General features: G+C 38.1%; 1 protein-coding gene across 4 annotated transcripts in view; it reads left to right on the top strand.

Annotated features, from left to right (window-relative positions):
- The window catches only part of POU2F1 (POU class 2 homeobox 1), a 208,570-nt gene that overhangs the window by 55,973 nt on the left and 125,438 nt on the right, over window positions 1-27,159 (top strand). The window lies entirely within an intron of this gene.

Genomic DNA, 27,159 nt, shown 5'->3' with positions numbered 1-27,159 from the left:
TACATTACCCGCCTGTCAGTCATTCAGTAGCCGCCTAGGTTATAAGATTGGCTGATCATTGTATTGCAGTGCTATGTTCAGGTAACCGTTATTTTACTTATAGTGGTCCGAAGGTGCAAGAGTAGTGATGCTGACATATTATTATAACTTCTATTTTATTATTCTTATCGTTAATCTTACTATGCCTAATTTATAAATTAAACAATCATAGATATGTATATATAGGAAAAACATAGTGTTATATAGGGTTCAGTACTAGCCCGTTTCAGTTGGGGGTCTTGGAATGTGTCCCCCACAGAGAAGAGGGGACTATATTCTTATAGAAGAAGAGTTTGATTTTTTAGGATGTTATTTCCTGTTCAAACCGTTGACCCACTCTTTGAGATAAGTTATTCTGAAGCTTTCATATAAGTAAAAGCAATTAAATTTTGCTACCACCACCGTCCTCAACCATTCTGAATTATAAAGTGTTAAAATTAAGAACAGGAAGAATGGAAGTATTCAATAAAAAATGAAGTATTTTCAGTTCCATATTGCCATCAAGTAAGGGTGGGAAAGGCAAAGGAGAAAATCAGTAAGTATGGAGAAGAAAGAAATGAGTAGATAGAACAAAAAAGATGAGAAAGGAAGCCATATTGAAGTCAGGAGAGAGTGCAGAGCAAGAGAGGATGGGCAGAAAAAAGAAAAAGAAAACAAGAAAGGAGTTTAATGAGCGAGTAGAATGTGCTCTTGTTGTATTCCACTGCCAATGTAAGCCATGGAATAATTCACTACTATTCCGGGAAGTATTCTTAAGATCATCAGTGACCTTCAGGTCATGAAATCTAATGGGCATTCTTTCAGACCTGTTCTTATTTGACCTCTCAGTGATGTTTGACACTCTTAACCACCAACTCTTTCTGAAACGTTTTTCTCCCTGGAAGCTGTGAGGTCGTGCTTTCTCGGTTCTCCTCTCATGTCTCTGGTAACTCCTGCTTTGTCTACTTTGGGTTTCTTGTTTTGTTTTGTTTTTTGTTTTTTAAGAGTTGGGATCTTGCTCTGGAGTGCAGTGGCGCAATCATAGCTCACTGCAACCTCAAACTCCTGGGCTTAAGTGATCTACCTGCTTTGGCCTCCTAAGTAACTGTTCATTTGACACAGTTTAGGAACTAAAGGTCAGGTAAAACCAGCCAATTCCTGAGCTGGAATTGAATCTATTCAGAATGTCTGGGAACTCCATTTTTACGTGTCAACCATACCTGGCTAATTAAAAAAAAAAAAAAAAAAAAAATTGCCTAGGCCAGTCTTGAACTCCTGACCTCAAACGATCCTACCCCAGCCTTCCAAAGCCTCGGATTACAGGCATGAGCCACCTCACCCCGGCCACTTTTGTTGTCCAAAGATGTCAGAGTTTGTGAAAGCTCAATCCTAGGCTTCCATTTCTTTTCATTCTACAACCTAACAATTGTATCTATCCCAATGGCCTCAGTTACTACTCGCTGATGCCGCATGCCATCCTCTAGTGTCCCACATGTCAGTGAATAGCATCACCTTTTTTATTCCAGTTTTCCAAGTTAAAGACTTAGGAGTAATTCCCAATACCCCCTCTCCCTCACTTCCCAAATTCTTACTGTACTAAGGCCTATTTGACATCCTTTAATAATTTTCAAATCCATATTCTCTGCTGTCTTAGTCTGAGTAGGATTATCTCCCCCTTGCAGCACAATAATAGCCTTCCATATCCTTGTTAAATTTGTTCTGTACACTGAAGCTAGGGTACCGTATCTTATGAAAACACAAATCCAGTCATGTCATTCTTCTCCGTAGCATTATTTCCTACTACTCTTAGGATAAAGACTAACATTCCCCAGGCCTGCTTCTCCACCTCCCCTCTTATTTTTCAAACCCTCTGCACTTGAGCCACCGAGACTTTTGTTCAAAGTCTCACAGGTACCATGCTCTGACCTTACACTTCTCTGCTTAGTAAATTTCCATTTCATTCTTCACGTCTCAACACAAAGACTGTTTCTATAGAAAAAGTGATTGTTGATATATGGTCTTGTAAGATTCTGTTCTTTTGCTTATAGCATTTATCATAATTTGTTATTGTGTATCTCTTGAGACTGAAAACTCCCAAGAGGGATGGGACCTTGTCTGCTTTACTCACTGCTGTATCTCCAGCATCTGGCACGTGGTAGGGATTTCATAGATAGTGGTTAAATGACTTGAGTTTGTCCTTTCTCTAGATCTAGGGTATTTGTCACTTGTCCGTAAATTTTGCTTCAGGAAATTTTAGGGCTCATCATAATCTGATGAGGCTTCAACGATGAAGATAATGTTACATTTATCATTGGACACAGTTTAGGAACTAAAGGCCGGTAAAATCAGCTAATTGCTGAGCTGTGGAATTGAATCTGTTCAGATTGTCTGGGATCTTTATTTTTACCTGTCCTGACAAGTCTTCTAAAAAAAGATACGTTGACTTAGCTCACTTTTCAGCGAACATTTCAGTGCTTACAATACGCCAGACATTTTGCAAACTTTAATTGGCTATCCCCCTTCATTTGTCTTTCTATTTTAATAGAATTTAATAAAATTCTATTAAGTTTAATAAAATTCTATTTTAATAGAATATATTTTAAATTTGGTCTTCAAGACCTCTATTTCACATGGGTACATATTTGTGTCTTTGAGTGTTATTCTTTAAGTAAAACACTTTGCAAATAAAATGATCATCTGAAAGATATATTTTCATTTGATTGTAATTAGTTAGGTAAATTAAGGGGGAATACATAATTACACAGCTTAAAGATATCCAAATGCTATTGGAACAGGATAGGTGTCTCCATGTTCTTCTGTTTCCTTCTATTCCCCCCGATTATAATGGTACGCAGTGCTTATAGCATAAGCCTGACAATGTTAAATGAACACACATTATGTGTAGAATATGCAGAATCATGGGTAGTGGTATGTAACAAATGTTGTTAACTGATGAGATATAGCAAACATGAATAAAAAAGGTTTAACATGCATAAAGAAATTCAGTCCTTTGTTTTATAATGTAATGCAACTGACCTCTGCCCTATGATGCAGACAAGAGCTGTTACAAGTTATCAAACATAAGTTTATGAAAAAGATCATTTTTCTTATTGATGTTGTGTCCCCCCATGACAGAATATGTAACAGAGTTAAGAGAATAATGTGTGACCTACCCTTGCAATCCAGGTAGATATAGAAATTCTTGATAATTTAGTTATATGAGCTTGAGTAATATTTTAAAGGTGAGAAGAGTTATGACTTAGAACAGAGGAAAAATGTGATTCTTGGTAGAGGGAACTGCAGCTTAAATGTTCCAGAGGGGGCCGTGCACGGTGGCTCACACCTGTAATCCCAACTACTTGGGAGGCTGAGGTAGGAGAATTGCTTGAACCCTGGAGGCGGAGATTGCAGTGAGCCGAGATTGCACCACTGCACTCCAGCCTGGGCCTCAGAGCAAGACTCCATCTCAAAAAAAAACCAAATGTTCCAGAGGGAATACATATTGATGGGAGTTGGGTGGGGACAGATGATGGATGGAACTAAGTGGAAGGGTTAACAAGCAGGTTTACTTGTCTAGATTGAGAAAAAAGTGATTCATGGAAACTATGTTTGGAAACATAGGATAGGAACTCCGACTTGACAAAATGATTTATATTTAAAACCATATTGTTGGCCGGGCACAGTGGCTTACGCCTGTAATCTCAGCACTTTGGGAGGCCGAGGTGGGCAGATCACCTGAGGTCGGGAGTTCGAGACCAGCCTGACCAACATGGCGAAACCCCGTTTTTACTAAAAATACAAAAATTAGCCAGGTGCCTGTAATCCTAGCTAGTCTGGAGGTTGAGGCAGGAGAATCACTTGAACCCAGGAGATGGAGGTTGCAGTGAGCTGAAATTGCACACTCCAGCCTGGGCGACAGAGCGAGACTCTGTCTTGGAAAAAAAAAAAAACATATTGTAAATGTGTGATACCAGAAATAATAAAGCTTTCCTCTCCAGATCTTATGAAAATAAAAGTGTACGTGATATGTAGCCAATATGCTTGGTGTTTGAGCTTGATTTTTTTTTAAAGAGAGATTTTATTGCTGTTACTGTTATGTAGGGTTTTTTTTTTTTTTCAGACTTTTAGTTTTTATAGCTAGTCTATTCATTTGGAGAATGTGGAAAAATAACTCTGAACACTTCCCACTAGTGAACATGTTAGGCTCTCAATAAAATAATTTCTATAGTCAGTCATTCTGTATCAGTATCAGCCATAATTACTTAAAGGTATGAACAGAATTATGACAGTTACCTTTTTAACGATAGGCAACATTGGGCTTTTACATGGCCCCTTGTGTCAAGATGTGTTACAAATCAGTTTTGCTTTCCTTTGTTTTGAAATGATTTTGATTTAGGCTTTCATGAACCTTTGACTTTTCTTCCCTTTTCACTGAGGTAACTTCCTTTGCATGGTCTTTGAATAGTCTCATTTTTTAAAAAGTCCTAACTAAGCATAAAAAGTAAGATTTTCCTTCTTTCCAGCCCTTTCTATGAAATTATAATAATTGTGCTAAATTATCAGCTTAGATTTCAAGCAGTCCTCATGGCAAAGGCGTTTAAAAAGTGTTCATATGTTTGTTACTATGCTGTATTGTAGCAATAAAGAAGGAACACACAGGAGTCACATCTATTAAGTGCTTTTAAAGTGCCTGGTAACACTAATGTAAATCATATTTTCAATATCATTCATATAAATAGTGTCAAGTCCTGCCTGCCCCCTCTCCACCAAAGCTAAGTATCTTAAATGCTAAGTATCTTACAAGATTACATCCCCATAGGAAGAGGGTGGAGCGTTTAGTTTTCATTTGTGACTGGTTTAAATGAACAGAAACAGTTCTCCAAAGGTCCATTTATAGACCGGTCTTAACTTAAAATGTACATAATATATTTGGGTATTGACGAAAGAGCCAAACTGTAAAATATTTAAAGAGTCTTATTCTGAGCCAAATATGAGTAACCAAAGCCTGTGATACAGCTCCAGGTGTGATAGAGTTAACTGGGTGACAATTGAAAAGTGAAATGAGGGTTGCCTGACATCTGAGAATCATTCTGGAGTGAGACAGTCTGTTAAGGAATATTTGATCAGGAAGAAGGTAGTGATAAAAGAAAAACCTCAGCTGAATTAAATTTAAAGGAATTTAATTGAGCAATGGACGATTTGCCAACCGGGCAGGCCTCCCAGCCATAGTAGGCTCAGAGACTCCAGAGCAGCCACATGATGGAAGATTTATGGACAAAAAAAGGAAAGTGACGTATAGAAAATGGGAGTGAGGTACAGAAACAGCTGGATTGGTTACAGCTTGGCATTTGCTTCATTTGAACATGGGTCAAACAGTTGGCTACATTTGATTGGCCAAAACTCGGTGATTGGCATAGGTGTAGGCCATGGTCTGGTTACACCTCCACTTGTTATAGTTCACCATGTACAGAAAAACCTTTAGCCAAACTTAAAATACATAATGAGGCAGCTTTAGGCTAAACTTGATTTAACAATAGAGACCTTTCCTTTTTGTTCCAGACTTGTAAATTCTGCTGTCTGTTGAACTTTTCCCATCGGTGCATCACATTAAACATATCCAAACTCATTCTTCTCCCTTTCAGGCCACACTTTCTCCTGTACTCATATTTTCCTGCTCATCTCCTTCACTCAGTTGCACATGTTACTTAGTACCAAGGCTTCCTTCTTTATATTGTTCATACCTAATTCTTTTCCATTCTCATGGCTACTACTTTAATTCTAGCTCCTACTCTTGCCTGGGGTTCGTGGAGTGGCCCCCTCACTATTTTCATACTTACTCCCTCAAATCTATATTCATACTGTTACTTAAGTAAACAAAAGAATTTTTTTCTTTTTTTTTTTTTCTGAGACGAGTCTCGCTCTGTCGCCCAGGCTGAACTGCAGTGGCGTGATCCTGGCTCACTGCAAGCTCTGCCTCCCCAGGTTCACACCATTCTCCTGCCTCAGCCTCCCGAATAGCTGGGACTACAGGCGCCCACCACCACGCCCAGCTAATTTTTTGTATTTTTTAGTAGAGTCGGGGTTTCACCGTGTTAGCCAGGATGGTCTTGATTTCCTGACCTCGTAATCCACCCGCCTCGGCCTCCCAAAGTGCTGGGATTACAGGTGTGACCTACCGCGCCTGGCCAAAAATTTTTAAATTTCTATTATATCCCTCTTGCTTAAAACTCCTAAAACCACACAGCTTTAAGGACTAACTTTAGGAAGTTGAAACTTAAATATGAGGACCTTCATAATGTGGTCCTTGTCTATCTTTCCAGCCTCTTCTCCTGTCACTTTTTTGCCTCTTCTTTTCACTCTGTCTTACTGGTGTTTCCTGCATTTATCATCCCTGTCACACCTCATTTTCTTCCCGTGTTCTACTTTTTCTGTACTTTTCCACCCTCATAATACTGCTTTCCTGTGTTTCTACTTCTCAGGGAAGCCTGCTCTGACTTCCCTATAGGGTTTAAATATTGCACCTCTTCTCTGCCCCGTTAGCTTCCTAGCAAATGGGGTTAAATGCAGAGCTTGCTCCAGAGGCCTACTGTCCAGGTTAAAACTTTAGCTTCACTCTGCTGATTACGTCTTCTTGGGCAATTTACTAAATATCTCTGTCTCTGTTTTCTCACATGTAAAATGGGAGTTATAAAAGAACTTCATGGGGTTGTTCTTGTGGGAGTAAATTAATGTATGTTAAACACTTAGAATAATTGTGCTTGGCATGTGTTTACACTTACTGAACATTAACCTATTACTATCTTGCGTATACCTCATTCATAGGACACATTATTTGATATTGAACTTCTGTTTTACTTGTTTCTTCCTCTAATACATTGTGACCCTTTTTTGAGGGCAGGAACTAAATCTTATCAACTTAAAGTTTATTTAAAAATATTTGAGCACCCATTAAGTCATTGATACTTGGCTAAGTCCAAATTATGGCCTGTTTTGTAAGACCCCTTTTTACATTTTTGTAAAATGTAAAAAGCCATTACCAAAAAAAAGAAGAGGGAAAAAAAAAAAGAGGAAGAAGAGTATGGGCAGAGAACATGGGCCAACAAACCTAAAATATTTACTATCTGTAATTTTCTTAAGAGAAAACATTTGCTGATCTCTGATCTAGATCTCTTGATGTTGATGTTACACATAACATGATTAGAATCCAGTAAATTTTGGAATGAATGGATGGTTGGATAGATAGATAAATGACTAGGATAAGAACATCAGAATTGTGTGTATTGATGATTATTTCTTAAGACGTGACAGCAATGTGAAAGTCAGTGAAGAGTCTGAAATAGTTGCTTTCTCATTTGGTGACATGAGACTAGACTATCTGCACTTTGTGGGTAGGGATGTTTTAGGGTCCTGTGTCTTTCTGTTGTGTTTGAGAAGTTGGACACAAGAATGGTGTTCAAATTCCTGGTATTATCATGTGAAGAAGACAAGAATTTGCTGTTTTCTGTAGTTTGTACAGATGGAAAGTGTCAAGCAGTCTTCTGTGTTTTCCATTAGGCATTCCTTGCTGTTATTGCTAGGAATGTCATAAAGGAGAGGATCCTCACTGTCATTTAATAAATAATAATAACAGCCTAAGTGGTTAATTTTGTTCCTTATCCCTACAGTAAACAAATAGTAAATACTTTGAATTTAACTAGCTTAATATTCTGTTTGTGTAGAATTGTGGAGATAGATAAGGCTGAGTAAATACAAGCCAGATTCTTTAATATTTATTTTTGACTGCTCTTAGGGATTTTGACCAAAGCAATTTACCCTCTAGCTGTCCTATTTTGTATTTGTGGTATCAGAACAATTTTTTTCCTTCATTTTTATTTCCTTAATGATTCAACTTTCTATCTGCTCTAAATAGTATATGTGTTAAAGCGAATGTCCAAATGGTAATAATTTTTTTGTTATTAATTGATAATTGTTTGGATGTTGCTATTCTGAAAAGGACCATAGAGAGTATTTACACCAAGTCTTTAGTTTTACAGATAGGTCAGTTATTTAAAAATCACAAAGGTTCTTGATAGTAGAATGACAGTGAAAAGCCGGTGCTCTGATAGACTGTGCTACATCTCCTACTGTCCTGGTTTTTTATATAATGAGAGCATACCATCTTCAGTTACATTGTTTTGCTGAACTTAAGCTGTGTATTGCACTCTTTCCATTGCTACCTGGCAGAATAATATTGATCAAGACTTAAAATCTATTTCTAGTTTATTTTTTACATATTTGAAAATATTCTACCGTATTCACTTTGCCTTTCCTATTGTGAATGGTCCAAGAAACTTTAAAAAATATAGATACTGGTATAACTATGATTTGATACATTTTAATATAGGCAGTGTCAACATTTTGTGAATTTTATGTCAATATTAGATTATATTTTTCCTCTTCAAAGGGGCTTTTTAATGAAAAACGGGGAATAACTTGATTCTAGTCTTGTAAAATCTTCCTTCATGGCACCATGAACTCTCATACATACAGTGGTAGACTTTCTGCTTTCATATTATCCTTAGCTGTTTTCGTTTAGAATTCTGTTAGTGCCTTTCACAATAAATGTTTGTTGAATTGAATTGAACCTTGTGAGGAGAACTGTTTTGCTTTGCTGAAAAATGTTTTATTGCAAGTATAACAGAATAACTTGTCGTTATTTGCTATCTATACTCGATTCATTTGTGTTCATAGTATTTTCAACATACTTTTCTTTGTTTACTTAAATGTGGAAATTAAATTATATTCTAAATCACTTGGCAGCTGTGATATACAAGAGCAATAGGCTTACTAAGTTAAAAGATGAAGTTTATGCCTTCATTCTGCCACTTGTATAGCATTTGTATTAGGACAATCAGCCTGAATCTCCTTTCCTCATCTGTAAAATAAAGAATGACTGCTTTATAGAGTTTTGTTAGGATTAAAAGGGAATCACATTTAAGCTTACCTAGCATGGTATCTGGTACATGGAGGGTGTTCAGTAAATGTTTACCCGGTAAAAAATGGTGATATGTACTTTAGATGTATCTTAAGACTATTTTTGGCCGGGTGCGGTGGCTCACGCCTGTAATCCCAGCATTTTGGGAGGCCAAGGCGGGTGGATCACGAGGTCAGGAGATCAAGACCACGGTGAAACCCGGTCTCTGCTGAAAATACAAAAAATTAGCCGGGCGCAGTGGTGGGCGCCTGTAGTCCCAGCTACTCAGGAGGCTGAAGCAGGAGAATGGCGTGAACCCGGGAGGTGAAGCTTGCGGTGAGCTGAGATTGCGCCACTGCACTCCAGCTTGGGTTACAGAGAGAGAGACTCCGTCTCAAAAAAAAAAAAAGACTATTTTTAATAAAGGTTTTATAGAATCACAAAACCTTAGATTTTAAAGGGATATCAGAGTTCAAGCCCAGTTTCCCTTATAAGAATTAAATATCTTCTGTGCTGTATCCTGGGCTAGTGCTCATTTATCAGTTACTATTTAATTTCTTTGTGCAAGGTGCTGTGGTAGGTTTTTGGGAAGCTGCAGAGTTGATTTAGGATACATACTCTTCTCAAGAAGGTTGTTCCGAGTAAGCTTCATGGAAGAGGTGGCAGTTGAGCTAGAACTTGAACGATAGGGTAGACTCTGAATCTTTATATGGGTTGCCAACTGCAAGAACACAAGGAACAAAGGAGAGAAGAGTTTGGGCAGTTGCAGGAAATCATTAATAAATGAGTAATTTTATTTGACTGGATTAGGGAAGGTGAAGAAATAATGAAAGGTATGGCTGGAAAGGAAGATTATGGCCAAATAGTAGAGATCCTGGATATATTGCAACAATTGGACTTACTGGTATTCATCAGATGAAGTAAAATGAAATTTTTTTTTTTTTTTGAGATGGAGTCTCGCTCTGTCACCCAGGCCAGAGTGCAGTGGCGCAATCTCGGCTCACTGCAAGCTCTGCCTCCCGGGTTCACGCCATTCTCCTGCCTCAGCCTCTGCGAGTAGCTGGGACTACAGGCGCCCGCCACCACACCCGGCTAATTTTGTGTGTGTGTGTGTGTATGTGTTTAGTAGAGACGGGGTTTCACCGTGGTCTCGATCTCCTGACCTCGTGATCCGCCTGCCTTGGCCTCCCAAAGTGCTGGGATTACAAGCGTGAGCCACCGCACCCGGCCGTAAAATGAAAAATTTTTAACTGGGGGTGATATAGTCAGTTTCATTCAGCTTTTTAATATATGTGCCAAGTTTTAAATAGTTCTTTATTAATATTAACTTCTTGTAACTTTGATCTCTTTCCTGTAGTTCATTCTCTTTAGCCTTAGAGTCAGTCCCTCTTTCATCCTTCATGTCAAATCAGATACCTGTCAGTTTTGCCCCTAAAACACATAGAAAGTCTATCCTCATTGCTCCTGAGTTACTGTCTCATGTGGCACAGGATCAACCAGTAAGTTTCCATTCCTACTCTCCTGTTTAGAGCATTCATCAAAACCTCTGGTAGCCCTTATTCTCTTAAAAATATAGAGAGCATAGTAAAAACCATGTCACTGCCCTTGATTCTTATCTTCAAAATTATAACGAAGCTAAGCAGTCTGCTAATTCTTATTTTCCTGTTGTAGCCAAAGCAGGAATCACTGAGGTGATAAGTTATTGTTTATGCATTACCTTGTATTGTTGAGCACTAGAGATGTCTGTTAAAATCAGGGCAGAGAAATAGACAAGTAAACCACAGTGACAAGGTGGAGTAAAATAAGTACATACTTATTTTGTGTAGTGCTATGGAAACACAGAAGGGGCAAACAATACTGGTTTAAAGCTTGCTTTTGAAGGTGGAAATTGTTTTAAAGCTTATTCTCAGAGACTTCTGGCAATATAATGGATTAGATAACCTGAAAAATTCTGTGAAATGTCTACAAATGTCCATAACATTCCTTTACATGTTTTCCCTGCAAGCTCAAGGATGTGAAGGATTTCCCCAGGGCAACTGAAGAGAAAAATTAATGGTTATCAAGCTAACGCAGGAGCTGCCCTAAGTAAGGGCCTTTGTTCAAACCACACTCCAGAGCTTTGTGTTGTATTGGATCTTCTCAAGAAAAGGCTGGATTTTTCAGGGCGGGGAAATGGAGCTGAGGATCCCTGTATAGAGCTGTAACTCTTAAAGACTTTATACTCTTAGTAAAAGGGTAGGCTGGGGGAAAAATCCACCCACCAGCAAAGTAGAGTGATGAAGCCTTGTCTTTCTTAGCCTTAGATCCAAATAGAAGTCTTCCCTGAAAATTTAAACCATAACCCTTTTAAAATACAGGTTTGCTATTTGAATTTGTTCACCTGTGTGGTCTGGGAAACCCAGAGATAAGAAATTAAAATGATCCTGAGCTAGAAGTGCCTCAAGTGGAGCAGAGGCAAATACGTGGCTTTTCTGAGGGAATGTGCTTTCAACACAAGCTTCTCATATTCCTCCAGATTAGAGTTTTCCAATATTAGCCTGTAACTCAAAATGACAGAACCTAGGAAAAAAGGCAACATCAGAAAGTTGCAGCAAAACAACCAACAAAGGAAAAAAAAAAGTCATTGAAATTTAGAAACTTAATGGACAAGTTCAGCAATAGATATGTTTTGAAGACTGGTTTAGGAAATCAACATATGTAGTACTGCTTTGTTTTCTCTGAGTCTCTTTTCTCTGAGATGAAAAATGCAAAAGAGAAGTTCAAAGTTATGGAAAATAGAATGAGGTTCAAAATGAATCTAATTGGAGTTACACAGAAAGAATAGGGATAGTTCTCAGCTGCTATCAGTTTAAATATATACTGGCTGAGATTTGATACAAGGCATGAATTCTCAGCTTTAGGAAGCACAGTGAAACTCCAAGCGGGATAGGTAAAAATTCTGCACCTAGACACATTATCGTGAAATTGCAGAAAATCAAATATAAAGAGAATATCTTAATAGAGAGTAGAAAAAATGGATGACTGATCATAAAAGAGCCACATTTATCTACTCAGTAGTGATGATGGAAACCTAAAGATGATCAAATTATAAAATACTGAGAAAAGATAACTGCCAACCTTTAATTTTTACCCAGGTGAACTTTAAGAGTAAAGATGAAATGACTTTTTGGACAAATAAAAACTGAGTTGGCTACCATCATACATTCTTTCAAAAGATGTACTTAAGAGAGAAGGAAATTGAACTCAGAAGGAAAGACTGAAATGCAAGAGGGAATAATGAGCAGATATATTGGTATCCTGTAGGTAAATCTAAGTAAACTACACTTGTTTTATGACCTTGGTACATAGTAAATGCTTGGCTAACATATATTATTCACCAGTTTTCCTGAAATAATGTGTTTTCTTATTCCATTGTGACAGACAGTGGAATTGACTTCATGTTCAGAAATTAAGAGAAGCTGGAATCTCAACAGGATTCCTAACATGGTTAGTCTTATTTTTCAAAGTTAATAGATTCAGTGTCTTTAGGAGGTGATTTGGAGTGGCTAGGTTTCTTAAAAATTTATGTTGGCCAGGTGTGTGAGCTCAGGAGTTCGAGTCTAGCCCAGGCAACATAATAAGGCCCCATCTCTACAAAAACAATTAAAAATTAGCCAGTCGCTGTGGCCTGTGCCTGTATTTCCAGCTACTCAGGAGGCTGAGGCAGGAGTGCTTGTGCCCAGGAGTTTGAGGTTACAGTAAATTGTTATCAGGCCACTGCACTCCAGCCTGGGTGACAGAACGAGACCCTGTCTAAACAACAGCAACAACAAAAAAAACCAAAGATTTATGTCTACTTATAGGCTGCTGAGCAAATTTTAATTTAGATATTAACTGACCTTGCCCCCTCCTTACCAAGATCCTAATTTTTTGTGTTTGATTTATAGTTTGGATCTAGAATTTCCATTCAAAATATTCTCAGATTTCACAGTCATTAAATAGAAGACAGTTCTAAATTTATTATTTGAGAACCTGTGCTAATCTTGGGGGAAGCATTATAACAATAAGTAAAATAGAACTCAGTGCTCTTTAAATGGCCAAGAACATCACAAACCGGAAGCTATTCTTGGTCACTTATGGTCCTGACTTGCAAAGAGAAGTATTTGCTAACCATGTTTTTATTTTTATTTTTTTAAACTATTGAATTTCAGGTAGTCTATGAGGGGAGTATACTTGTAGTAGCATTTTGCTAGATGAGCTGCCTTTATTCCAAATCAATAAATGTGTGGTCTGAGCACGTATTTCTTTTTTTGAAATAGTTTCTTTAAAGTTTTATTGTGGACTTAAATCTAATATCCCTGACGTAGTATTTATTGACTTTCTAGGCATCATTCATTCATTCAACAAATGTTTCTGAGTGCCTGTCAGATTCTACCACTAAGGTTGCTGTACTGAACATGACTTATAAGGTGCCTGTGCTCAGCAGGCTTACCTTCTAGTGAGGATTAAACAGAAACCAGACAAGTGAACAGGGCTTAAATTTAGGAGAAGTACATACAGAAAATAAAATCAGGTGATGTGATAGTGACTTGGAAGGGTCTCTCCGAGGAGGTGACATTCAGACAAAGACAAAGACCTGGGCAGAAGCATCTTCAGTGGAAGGAACAGAAATTCCAAAGGCTGTAAGGTGCTTGTGAGTGAGCTTGGTGTACATTTACATGGTGCTGTAAGTGCCGAGAGGGTATATTAATGTGATGGTTTAATGTGACTAACATGTTTTGTGGAAATTAATTTTGATTTTATGATCAATCACACCAGATTGTCATAACTTAAAATTTCTATCTCAGGTCTTAGGAGTTACACTAATTTTTACTCTGTTCTATATTTGGCCAGTGGAACTCAAACCCATTTGAAAACATTTGGTCTGAGATGTTCATTTATTTGCTGGCTTGTGTTCTGTTCTCTTTTAGACAGTTTTTTGTGACCCCATTGTAATGTAAAAATATTTGCCAAATTAGTTGAATTATAAATCTACATTTTTACATAGGGAGACAAAATATAATGAAAAATAATTATAGTTACTTGGAAGAGACTTCAAAGGCAGTATCCAAAACTTCAAATTATGTTATACAGTTTAAGCACTTAGCTCATTTTCTTTGTAATAAACCTTATTCCACAAATATGTAATTCTTTACAGGATTCCTACATCAATGAGAAACTACTAAGATTGCATGAAGGCTGGGTGCAGTGGTTCATGCCTGTAATCCCAGCACTTTGGCAGGTGGAGGCGGGTGGATCACTTGAGCTCTGGAGTTTGAGACCAGTCAGGGCAACATGGCAAAACCCTGTCTCTACAAAAAATACAAAAAGTAGCCCAGAGTGGTGGTGGTGGTGTGCGCCTATAGTCCCATGTACTTGGGAGGCTGAGGTGGGAGGATAGATTGAACCCAGGAGTTTGAGCCTGCAGTGAGCAGTGATCGTGCCATTGCACTTCAGCCTGGGCAACAGAGCAAGGCCCTGTCTCAAAAAAAAATGTAGCACGAAAACCACATGTTCTCTTTTGTGTTGAGATATGCATATGATTATAACCTTTTATCAAAATTTAGTAAAAGCATTTCTTAGCTTTTTCTGAAATTACAGATTCTGTTTGTCTGTCCTAACTTGTCATCCATCCAACTGAAGTGTCTCAAGGTCAGAATCATGTCTGTTTCATCTTTCTGGCCCCATGGAGCAGAGTACAGTGCCTATGCATAGTAATCTCTCAAAATTATTTGTTGAGTGAATGAATGCGTGAACATTTTTTGAAATTATCTTTGAGAGTAGTTACTCATGATCAGTATACTTTAAAAGATTGGCAAAACATTGATGACTTTTTAAAAAGTCATTTTGGCCAGGAGCAGGGGCTCGCACCTGTCATCCCAACACTGGGAAGCGAAGGCGGGAGGATCACTTGAGGCCAAGAGTTCAAAACTAGGCTAGTGAACATAGCCAGACCACATCGCTACAAAAGAAAAATTTTAAAACCAGCTGGATGTGGTTGGCATGTGCCTGTAATCCCAGCTACTGGGGAGGCTAAGGCAGGAGGATTGCTTGAGCCCAGGAGTGCAAGGCTGCAGTGAGTTACAGTTGCACCACTGCACCTGGCCTGGATGAAAGAGTGAGACCCTGTCAGAAAAAAAAAAAAAAAAAGTCATTTTATTAAATTGTTGGAAAATACGCATTTCTGAAGGAGAGGGGTCAGTGTGAAGAACACTCATCTGAACTAAGAATCAGAAAATGGATCTGAATTTCAGCTTTGCTATTCATTCAGTGTCCTTAAATAAATCTTGCAACCTTGCACATCATTTCCTTATTTATACAATGAAAGCATTGGATTGATCATTGCTAACATTTCTCTCTGCTCTAAAACTCTGTGATTTTTATCCTTTGCTATTTGCAAGAACCAGAAGCGATAAAGGTTGCCTTTTATGTTAGATTTGATTCTAAATCTAATGATATAGGACAGCGGTACTTAAGCTATTTTTGTGAAGTGATAAGGAAAAACCCTGGGAAAGGTTCAGTGGTGGTTTGCCCAGCTGATTATTTGTTATGATTGATTGTTCCACTTTTATTTTCTTTTGTGGCCTGTAACCTAATTTTTCACTTAGTATTGGGATTATTTTAGTACAAACAAGTGATATATTTGTAAGAAGGGATCCAGATAGTATGGTAAAATGTCTGGATGCTGATGTTCTCTAAGTTAAAGGAGATTCTAGGGGATAGTCTATAATAAAGGAAAAACACATTTTTTTTAAGGTTTTAATTTTTCAGAGTGCAGGGAGGTGCTAGGTGCTTTTCTCACATTAAGTATAACATTTCCTTTTACAGTATGTCAGCATATTGTTGAAGTTTTCCAATATGAAAATAATATCTATTTACTAGCATATTAAAGCTTAGCAAAGAGAATTTTAATAGCCTCATTTAGCCTCCTTAACAGTCAGAGGCAGGGAAATATTATTTGAGTAACAACACTGTAGGTGCTCTCTTTTGTCTCTAATAGCAAAATGAATTCTGACTACCATGTACTGTAGGAGTGCTGCTGGCTTGAGGCTCCTGAGATCTGGCATGGCTGTTATGCTGACTTATTTTCTTTCAAATTCATGTTAGAAAACTATGTGTGCGCACGCGCGCGTGTGTGTGTGTGTGTACACAAATATTTATATTACCTTGTCTCAGTGCTTTGAGACTGGGTGAGGCAGGGGGAAGAGCTGTTGAGGCTTCTTATAGATAAAGTTGACAATGCTTTTTTGACTTGATTTTCTGTTACCATCTTTTTTGTCTCTATTATGATATCTATTATATAAGTAAGAAGGAGAAATGACACAAATGCCAGTATACCAATTCAAGATAGGATCTTGGTTTGATTTAACTAAAATTTACCCTACTTATTGATGCAATTTTTAATAATAGAAAACCATTCCTCATTGCTTGGAATTTTTATTTGCACCTTCCATTTTGAATATTATTGTTAGTTGTTGAACACCAGGTTTACTCTGCAGGGCACCAAGCAAAGCTTTAGAAATTTCTGCCATCATTAAACCCTGAACAGACTGATAAGCAGCAAAATTGAATCAGTTTAAAAAAAAAAAAAAAATTGTCAACAAAAAAAGTCCAGGACCAGATGGATTCACAGCTGAATTCTACCAAACATTAAAGAAGAATTGGTACCAATTCCAAAAGATTGAGAAAGAGGGAATCCTCCCTAAATCGTTCTGTGAAGCCAGTATCACTCTGATACCAAAACCAGGAAAGAACATTAAAAAAAAAAAACTACAATAAATAATAAATAAATAAAAATTAAAAAGAAAACTACAGGCCAATATCCCTGATGAACATAGATTCAGAAAACCTCAAGGAAACACTAGCTAACTGAATCCAGCAGGACATAAAAATGACAATCCACCATGATCAAGTAGGTCTCATCCCAGGGATCCAGGGATGATTTAACATACACAAGTCAATAAATGTGATACATCACATAAACAGAATTACAAACAAAAACCATATGACCATCTGAATAGACAAAGAAAAAGCATTTGATAAAATCCAATATTCCTTTATGATAAAAACCCTCAACAAACTAGGCATGGAAGGGACTTTTACCTTAAATTAGTAAAGCCATATCTGACAAACCCACAGCAGACATCATACTGTATGGGAAAAAGTTGAAAACATTCCCCCCGAGAACTAGAATAAGACAACAATGCCCACTTTTACCTCTTCTATTTAACATAGTCCTAAAAGTCCTAGCCAGAGCAGTCAGGCAAGAGAAGGAAATAAACAGCATCCAAATTGGAAAAGAGGAAGTCAGACTATCATGATTGTATGCCTAGAAAACCCTAAAGACTCTTAGATTCGAGAAACAAATTCAGTAAAGTCTGAGGTTACAAAATCAATGTTTACAAATCAGTAGCACTGCTGTACACCAATGACCAAGCCAAGAATCAAATCAAGAACCCAATCCCCTTTACAACAGCTGCAATAAAATATAAAATACCTAGGAATATACTTAACCAAGGAAGTGAAAGATCTCTATAAGGAGAACTACAAAACACTGCTGAAAGAAGTCATAGATGACACAGACAAATAGAAACACAACTCATGCTCATGGATTGGAAGAATCAATATTGTGCCAGTCGACAGATTCAATACAGTCTCTATCAAAATACCAACATCATTTTTCACGGAATTAGAAAAATATCCTAAACTTCATAAGGAACCAAAAAAGAGCTCAGGTAGCCAAAGGTAATTGTAAACAAAAAGAACAAATCTGGAGGTATCACCCATTACGGGATTTCCAGTTATACTACAAGGCTGTAGTTAGCAAAGCAACATGGTACTGGTATAAAAGTCAGCATGTAGACCAATGGAACAGGACAGAGAACTCAGAAATAAAGCCAAATATTTACAACCAACCTGATCTTCAATAAAGCTTACAAAAAAGTAAATTAGGAAAGGACACCTATTTAATAAATGGTGCTGAGAGAACTGGTTAGCCACATGAAGAAGAATGAAACTGGATTCCTATCTTTCAGCTTATACAAAAAGTCAATTCAAGATGGATCAAAGACTTAAATCTAAGACTCAAAACTGGAAATAGAAGATGACCTTGGAAAACCCCTTCTGACATTGGCCTAGGCAAAGAATTCATGACTATGGTGGCTCACGCCTGTAATCCCAGCACTTTGGGAGGCCGAGGCGGGCGGATCACGAGGTCAGGAGATCAAGACCATCCTGGCTAACACAGTGAAATCCCATCTCTACTAAAATACACACACAAAAAAACAGCCAGGTGTGGTGGCGGGCGCCTGTAGTCCCAGCTACTTGGGAGGCTGAGGCAGGAGAATGGCGTGAACCCGGGAGGCAGAGCTTGCAGTGAGCCGACATCACGCCACTGCACTCCAGCCTGGGCGACAGAGTGAGACTCCGTCTAAAAAATAATAATAATAAAAAATCATGACTAAAACCCCAGAAGCAAATGCAACAAAAACATAAATAAATAGGACCTAATGGAATCAAAAAACTTCTGCACAGCAAAAGAAATAATCATCTGAGTACACACACAACCCACCAAGTGGGAGAAAATATTTGCAAACTATACATCTGACAAAGGACTAGTATCCAGAATCTACAAGTAACTCAAACAAATTAGCAGGAGAAAAACACAAATAATTCTATCAAAAAGTGAGCAGATGACAGGAGTAGACATTTCTCAAAATAAGATACACAAGTGGTCGACAAACATGAAGAAGTGCTCGGAATCATTAGTCATCAGGGAAATGCAAATTAAAACCACAATGAGATACCACTTTATTACTGCAAGAATGGCCAGATCTGGTGAAAGGGGAATGCTTATACACTGCTGGTGGTAATGTAAATTAGTACAAGCTCTGTGAAAAGTAGTGTGGAGATTCCTTAAAGAACTAACAGTAGAAGGCTGGGCACGGTGGCTCACACCTGTAATCCCAGCACTTTGGAAGGCTGAGGTGGGCAGATCACTTGAGGTCAGGAGTTTGAGACCAGCCTTGCCAACATGGTGAAACCCCATCTCTACTAAAAATACAAAAATTAGCCGGGTGTGGTGGAGGGTGCCTAATCCCAGCTACTCAGGAGGCTGAGACCTTGAACCTGGGAGGCGGAGGTTGCAGTGAGCCGAGATCACGCCACTGCTCTCCAGCCTGGATGATAGAGCAAGACTCCATCTCAAAAAAAAAAAAAAAAAAAAAAAACCTAACAGTAGAAATACCATTTTATCCAGCACTCCCACTACAGGGTATCTACCCAAAGGAAGAGAAATCATTATATGAAAAAGACACCTACACATGCATGTTTATTGCAGCCCAATTCACAGTTGCAAAGATACGGAACCAACCCGAGTGCCCATTGACTAATGAGTGGATAAAGAAAATGTGATATGTATACACTGTGGAATACTACTCAGCCATAAAAAGGAACAAAATAATGTCTTTTGCAGTAACTTGGTTGGAGCTGGAGGCCATTATTCTAAGTGAAGTAACTCAGGAATGGAAAACCAAATACCATATGTTCTCACTTATAAGTGGGAGCTAAGCTATGAATATGCAAGTGCATACAGTGATATAATAGACATAGGAGACACAGAAGTGGGAAGAGAGTGCTGGATTAAAAACTACATAATGGTTACAACATACACTATTCAGATGACAGGTGCATTAAAATCTCAGAATTCACCGCTATATAATTCATCCATGTAACCAAAAACCACTTGTACCCCCAAAGCTATTGAAATTTTAAAAGAAATTTTAGCCATTATTTTTGTGGAGCCATAAACATGATTCAGAGGCTAAATTGTAATAAAAGATTTCTCTTAATGTCCTACTAAGTTGGTTGCTTGGTGTTATCATAACCAGTGTAAAGCAAATGGGCCATAGAAGGCCTTCTATACCAGGGAGAATAGGGAACCTCTTAAGGGTCGTTGTAAATTTTTTGTTGTAATTGTAGGATGAGTGACTTTGAACATGAAAAAAAGTAAGGGTCTATGAATAGATGTGTTATGGAGCTGCTGTTTTTAATTCAGAAAGGGAGGGTGTATAGTAACTGCTATAATATTTAAAAATCTTCAAAATTTTTATTTGGTCTAAAAAGCATTACAAGTAGAAAACTTTTTTTTTTAGTTTCTGTACAGTTAAGTCGTGAGTTGGACAAAGAATTTTTACTGAAGGAAATAGATTATTGGTGGAGACTCAAAGTAGTAACGGCAGCATTTTGGAGTTCATCCATTGAGCCTTTTTGCATTCAGGTAAAATGAGAGCTAAACTCAGGCCAAATGGAGAGATGGTCAGAAAGAATCCAGTTTTATGTTACTTCTAAGCAACCTGAGCTTTGTATTTGAAAAATATTCATATTTGTCTATTTCATCTTCATCACAGAACTTAGAACTTTCTCATGTTGTAACACATCTTTATATTTAATATCAATATTGTAATTCCTGCCAAAGTGGTTCTTAACTTGTTTTTAATCTTTATCATTTTCTCTGTTGGACCTATTTTTAGGACTCTGGTTCATCTTAGCTCTTCATTGTCTGAACGAGAAAAACTTCTTTTGAGAGGTTCTTTGTAATAAAATAATAAAAACTGATTTTACACAGCATTGCACTCCATTATTTACACAGATTTGGGTAATAAAGGAAAAGTGTTTGGTCAGATTCTGGGGACCTAACCAAATATATTAGGAAAGTAAAGAATTCAGCTAAAATTCTTTTAATAAAAATAAATTTACAAAAACTCGGTGTCCATTAAAAAGATTGAAGCAAAAAATAGAAATGTATATGGTAAATGTTAATCATTTAGTGTGAAACTACAAGTCCTTCTTCCTGTGTTCATATATATGTCCAGAGGTGTATGTAAAAGTGGGATCATATCTGTAACTATCCAGCATATTTCCAATTATATGCAAAGCACTGTAGTGTGAAATACGGGGACCGTTTGCACTTTAAAAACTTGTATCATGAAGGCTGATTTTTAAAAAGTATAGGCCGGAAATGGTGCAAATATGCTATATATGTTTATATGCTGTATGTGAAGACTGATTTTTTTTAAATTATAGGCTAGAAATGGTGGTGCAAATATGCTTATATAACTAAGATAACTAAGTTGATGTGCAAGACAGGAAAGAATGGTTGAAATTAAAAAACATAATTTAATATTGATTTTGCACTAATAATCAGACCCAATTTTGGAAATTCCAACTTATTCATAATGTGCATATACAACAGGAGTTTTGCAGAGTTTTGGCAAAGTATGTGGCAGCCACATGTCTTCGCAGAACACTGAAATAATCCTTAGTAAACTCTGGTAACTCTAATTTTAACTTATGAACACCAAATTAATAACTCTTAATAGTTTAACGTATTTGTTATTGGTAGTTTGCTTTCAGCTTCAGACAATTGGAACTGGCTGAAATACAAAGGAGTTTGCGTGGCTAATGTGATTGAGAAACCAGAAGCTTCAAGGACAATAGGACAGGGCTGTGTTTGGACTCTGCACTTCTGTGTTTTGCTTTACCCTCATGGTTGCAAATAACTGCCAGCAGCAGCCGGGGAAATATGCTTCCTTGTTAATAATGTCCAGAGAAAAGAGAGTAGTCTCAGTATTCTCTATTAAAAGTAAGAGTATATCAGAAAGGTTCAGGAGCTCTGTCCTTGATTTCACTGCCCAGAATTGAGTAAAAATTTGAAATGCAATTCACTTCTGAGCAAGCCATTAGCTAGGGGGATGGGATTAATCATTCAGGCCCTTTCCTTGTCCTTGCTCTTATTCAGCTACAGAGAGTTGGAATGGCAACCAGCATGTACTACTAGTATGTAAGCTCTCAGTCAAATATCACAGCCAACAGAAGCAACAATTTTGAATCAGCTCTATCCCACTAGTGGCAGGAAGAAAATACTTTGGCAGTCACTGGTGTAATGAGAAGTGGGCTGAGGATGGACCCTAAGGAACACTAACGTTTAACCAACAGAGCAAGAGGCCAAGGTGGGTGGATCACTTGAGGTCAGGAGTTCGAGACCAGCCTTACCAATGTGGTGAAACCGCGTCTCTACTAAAAAAAATACAAAATTAGCTGGGTGTGGTGGTGCAAGCCTGTAATCCCAACTACTTGGGAGGCTGAGGCAGGAGAATTGCTTGAACCTGGGAGGCAGAGGTTGCAGTGAGCCGAGATCACACTATCACACTCCAGCCTGGGCAACAAGAGTGAAACACCATCTCCAAAAAAAAAAAAAACCAACAACAACAAAAACAAACAAATAGAGCAAGAACGAGGAGCCTGTGAATCCATTTCCTATTTTATTCCATATTGCTTCTTTGATATGGAATAAGACAATAATGATGACTCCAAGATTTTTTTCTTTTGCATTTCTTTTTCCAAGACTAGAGTAAATGCTGGAAACATATTAAAGTTAGAAATAGAGACTTGAATTTATTCTTTAACAAAAAAATGTTCCTTGAACATTTAAGTAAAAATGTATCTATGATACAAGCATTTTCTAATTTAAGATAATAGCAAGCAGAAGAAAACAAGTTAAATGTAAATTTTTTTTCTGTTTCCTGCCCTGTATGTAAAGTCAAGAATCTGACCTTTGAGTAAATTTCATCATATTTCTTATTGTAAAATAGATTACAAAATAAATCCTGGGAATAAGTAAACAAACACTTTCCTTTGAATTTCCTGGGGTGGTTTGTATTTTGTTTTTTTAAATTGTGGCTGGTCTTCAGATTCATTCAAAATATAATTTTAAAAGTCCATTTTTTGGTAGTGTAATACTGATGGCATTTAGCAATTTATTTTTAATTATGAGCTTCAAAAAACTATTCAATTTGCTTGAATTCATTAATTTTAACAGCATATGGCATGTTCGATTTACCCAGTGGCTTTTCTTCATTAAATCTGTGTGTCTCTGGTCACTTTAATGTCACTAGCTTAGCAGTTTCTTTGAAGTACTGCCCATTAGAATTATGGAAGGAAGGCTGGGTGCGGTGGCTCATGCCTGTAATCTCAGCACTTTGGGAGGCCAAGGCGGGCGGATCACCTGAGGTCGGGAGTTTGAGACCAGCCTGACCAACATGAACAAACTCCGTCTCTACTAAAAATACAAAATTAGCTGGGCATGATGGCAGGTGCCTGTAATCCCAGTTTCTCGGGAAGCTGAGGCAGGAGAATCACTTGAACCCGGGAGGTGGAGGTTATGGTGAGCTGAGATCACACCATTGCACTCCAGCCTGGACAACAAGAGTGAAACGCCATCTCAAAAAAAAAAAAAAAAAAAGAATTATGGAAAGAAAAGAAATATGGAAGGAGTTGTGATTGGATATACTGAGGTTAAAGGATAAAATGAAAAGTGTATCTTGTAGTGTATGAAGGCAGTGTGGTTAGTTACTAAGGAAGAACTGCATCCTTGCGTGTTTTTTAAAAAAATCTTACAAGTAGTAAGTGTTGTTAAAACGTATGACTCAAACTTCATACTCATCTTTACGTACATATTTAATATGTTGAAAAAATTATTCTCTTAAAAGGAATAAATGGTTAGGTTTGCTGCCCTGTGTGGGAAGACATCAGTGATTGGAGATTGATTGTGATTAGTAATACATTATGAATGGTAGTGAATTGAATGTTCTATGTGCAAGGACCCTCCTGTCCTTGAGTGATTATAAACAAACACTTGATTTTCCCTTGGTGCTTTACATGTGTAGGAATGACAGACACACTGAACTATTGTTTATCTCTGCGTATCTTTTAGACAGTGAGATATTAGCCAACAGACTCAATTCAGGAGACCAGAGTTTTTTTGCATTTTATTTTGCTGCTGTTCCTCACCTAGTTCCAAAGAGTGGGATAAAGTATTGCATTTTCTATTTCATATTTGTCTCCTCTGAAGTTTGACACTGTAAATCAGTGGTTCAGGGTCTTCTAGGGGTTTGTTAAAACCCAGATTGTTGGGCCCCCACCTCCAGAGGTTCTGATACAGTAGGTGTGAGGTAGGGGCCAAAAAAGTGCATTTCTAATAAGTTTCCAGGTGATGCTATGATACTGATCCGGGTACTGCCCTTTACGAATAGCTACTGTGCACTGTTCACAATAGCAAAGCCATGGTATCAACCACGGTGCCCATTAATGATGAATAAAGAAAGTGTGGTACACAGATGCCATGGAATACTACACAACCATAAAAAGAACAAAACCATGTCCTTTGCAGCAACATGGATACAGCTGGAGGCTATTACCCTAAGCGAGTTACTGCAGAAACAGAAACCAAAATACCACATTTTCTCACTTGTAAGTGGGAGCTAAACATGGGGTGGGTACCACATGGATATAAAGATGGGAACAACAGACACTGGGGACTCCAAAACGGTCAGGAGGAAGGAGAGCAAGGGTTAAAAAATTAGAGATCAGGTACTGTATTCACTGTTTGGGTTATGGGTTCAATAGAAGCCAAAACCTCAGTATCATGCAATATATCCAGATAGCAAACCTGCATATGTACCCTCTGAATCTAAAATAAAAATTAAAAATTTACCAAAAGAATTACCATTGTGAAAACTCTTTTTATTTATTTTTTTGAGACGGAGTCTTGCTCTGTTGCCAGGCCAGAGTGTAGTGGCGCGATCTCAGCTCACTGCAACCTCCACCTCCCGGGTTCAAGCGATTCTCCTGCCTCAGCCTCCCGAGTAACTGGGACTACAGGTGCACGCCACCATGCCCACCTAATTTTTGTATTTTTAGTGGAGACGGGGTTTCACCATGTTGACCAGGATGGTCTTGATCTCTTGACCTCGTGATCCGCCCACCTCGGCCTCCCACAGTGCTGGGATTACAGGCATGAGCCACTGCACCTGGCCTCTTATTTTTATTTTTTTATTTTTTTGGAGATGGAATCTAGCTCTGTTGCCCAGGCTGGAGTGTAGTGGCGTGATCTTGGCTCACTGCAACTTCCAACCCCCTGGTTCAGGCAATTCTCCTACCTCAGCCTCCTGAGTAGCTGGGATTACAGGCGCATGCCACCACGCCCAGCTAATTTTTGTATTTTAGTAGAGGTGAGGTTTCACCATGTTGGCCAGGCTGGTCTCGAACTCCTAACCTCAGGTGATCCGCCTGCTTTGGCCTCCCAAAGTACTGAGATTATAGGTGTGACCCACCGTGCCCAGCTGTAAAAACTCTTTAACAATTTTAATTAAACCAAGGAACTGTCATATTAAATTTATTTAAGGAAAAGATGCATAGTATTTACTACTGTTTAGATTAGACTTTATATTGGTTCTCTCTCTCTCTCTCTCTCTCTCTCTCTCTCTCTGTCTCTCTCTGAATGTTACTTATTACATTAGGTGACCCACAGGGAATATTCACTTAAAATTTTATGTTTCTTTAGTCAAAGAATGGTTATCACTTGGTGATGGGCATTTTGTAACTTTTCACAGGCACGTTAGTTACTGCTGTTGGGCTGAAAGCCACTTTTGGACTAGCAGAAAATACCTTGCGTTATTTTGTTTAACATTTCAAGCAAAGATAAATTTTTTTAAAAATTGTTCTTAACTGAGATAACATAATTAGTATTTCACTAAATGAATATTGAAACTTGTAAAACCAATCTGAAGCCAGTACAGCCTCTTTGCCATTGCCAGCTGTGCATGTTGCTATGGAAACTCAGTAAGGACTAGCAGGATTACTGTTGTGAGGACCACACCTGGTTTATTTGCATCCCGTTTAAGTTGGGGGAACATTTCAAAAGAATAAAAGGTCTCAAGATGTGCCAGTGGACAGCAAGAAAGAGCTTGTTAGTTTGTAACCATCATATTGGAAGGGTGGGTAGGTTTTTCTTACTCCTTACAGTTCCTGGTTGGGAGGGTTTGGTGCATGTGTTAAAAATTTGTTTTGTGTATTCATTTCTCTCAATTTTTCGCTATTCCTTACGGTGTTTTTTTGGTTCTGTGTGCTTTTTGTTTTAGGTATTTCTTCTTGTAATTTAAGTATTTTTTTCATTCTCTTAAAGAACTTAAAGTATGGGCAGATCAAAATTTTTTAAGAGGAAAGAATTTAATTTCTTTTCAGTTGTATTATGTAATAAAATGTCTTAAGGTTTTGATCACTGTTAGCTATGGTAGAATTTTATGTTGATCTCTGATTTTAAGTAGTATGAACCACTATGCTCCCCTTCACTCACAAAAACAACTCCTTCCCCCCGCCCCCCCCCCCCCCACCCCCCAGACGGACCTTGCTCTGTCACCCAGGCAGGCTGGAGGGCACTGGCGCGATCTCGGCTCACTGCAACCTCCGCCTCCTGGGTTCAAGCGATTCCCCTGCCTCAGCCTCCTGACTAGGTGGGATTACAGGCACACGCCACCACACTCGGCTAATTTTTTTTTCTTTTTCTTTTTCTTTTTTTTTTGAGACAGCATCTCACTCTGTCACCAGGTTGGAGTGCAGTGGTGTGATCTCTGCTCACTGCAAGCTCTGACTCCCTGTTTCAGGCGATTCTCCTGCCTTAGCCTCCTGAGTAGCTGGGATTACAGGCATGCATCACCACGCCTGGCTAATTTTTGTATTTTTTAGAGATGGGGTTTCACCATGTTGGCTAGGATGGTCTCCTTCTCCTGACCTCGTGATTCACCTGCCTTGGCCTCCCAAAGTGCTAGGATTATAGGCGTGAGCCACTGCACCTGGCCAACAACTCCTTTTTAAGAAGACACTTCGAACTGCATTTGATTTTGTTTGTACCATTGCATCTCAGCTGTTCAGATTCATGAAATAGGAGCATCACTGAATGTATAGAAAAAAGTTATGTGGGCCAGTTATATGAGCACTGAGTATGGATATATAAAATTTACATCGTTTTCATTAATTAATTATACTACTCAATCAGTTACACTGACTTATACCAGTTATACTAATTATGCTAAATCAAAAATAGCTATAATAGTACAAGTATATGTTAAATAAGAGTCATAGCTTGTGCCATTTCTTCTTTATTGGTTTATATTGTTTGAATTCTAGCGATCAGGATTCTGAGGCCTCATGACAGAGGGGGATGGTCAACCAGTGATAGTGAATTTTCACACCTGTGTGTACCAAGTATTGGCCTTTCTCATTTTCTAAATACAAAATATAATCTCATATCTTTTTTCAGAATACATCTGTAG

Source organism: Nomascus leucogenys, chromosome 12, assembly GCF_006542625.1.
Source record: "Nomascus leucogenys isolate Asia chromosome 12, Asia_NLE_v1, whole genome shotgun sequence".
Lineage (NCBI taxonomy): Eukaryota > Metazoa > Chordata > Mammalia > Primates > Hylobatidae > Nomascus > Nomascus leucogenys.
Note: the sequence above shows the minus strand (reverse complement) of the source record. Positions and strands in the feature narration are given on the sequence as shown.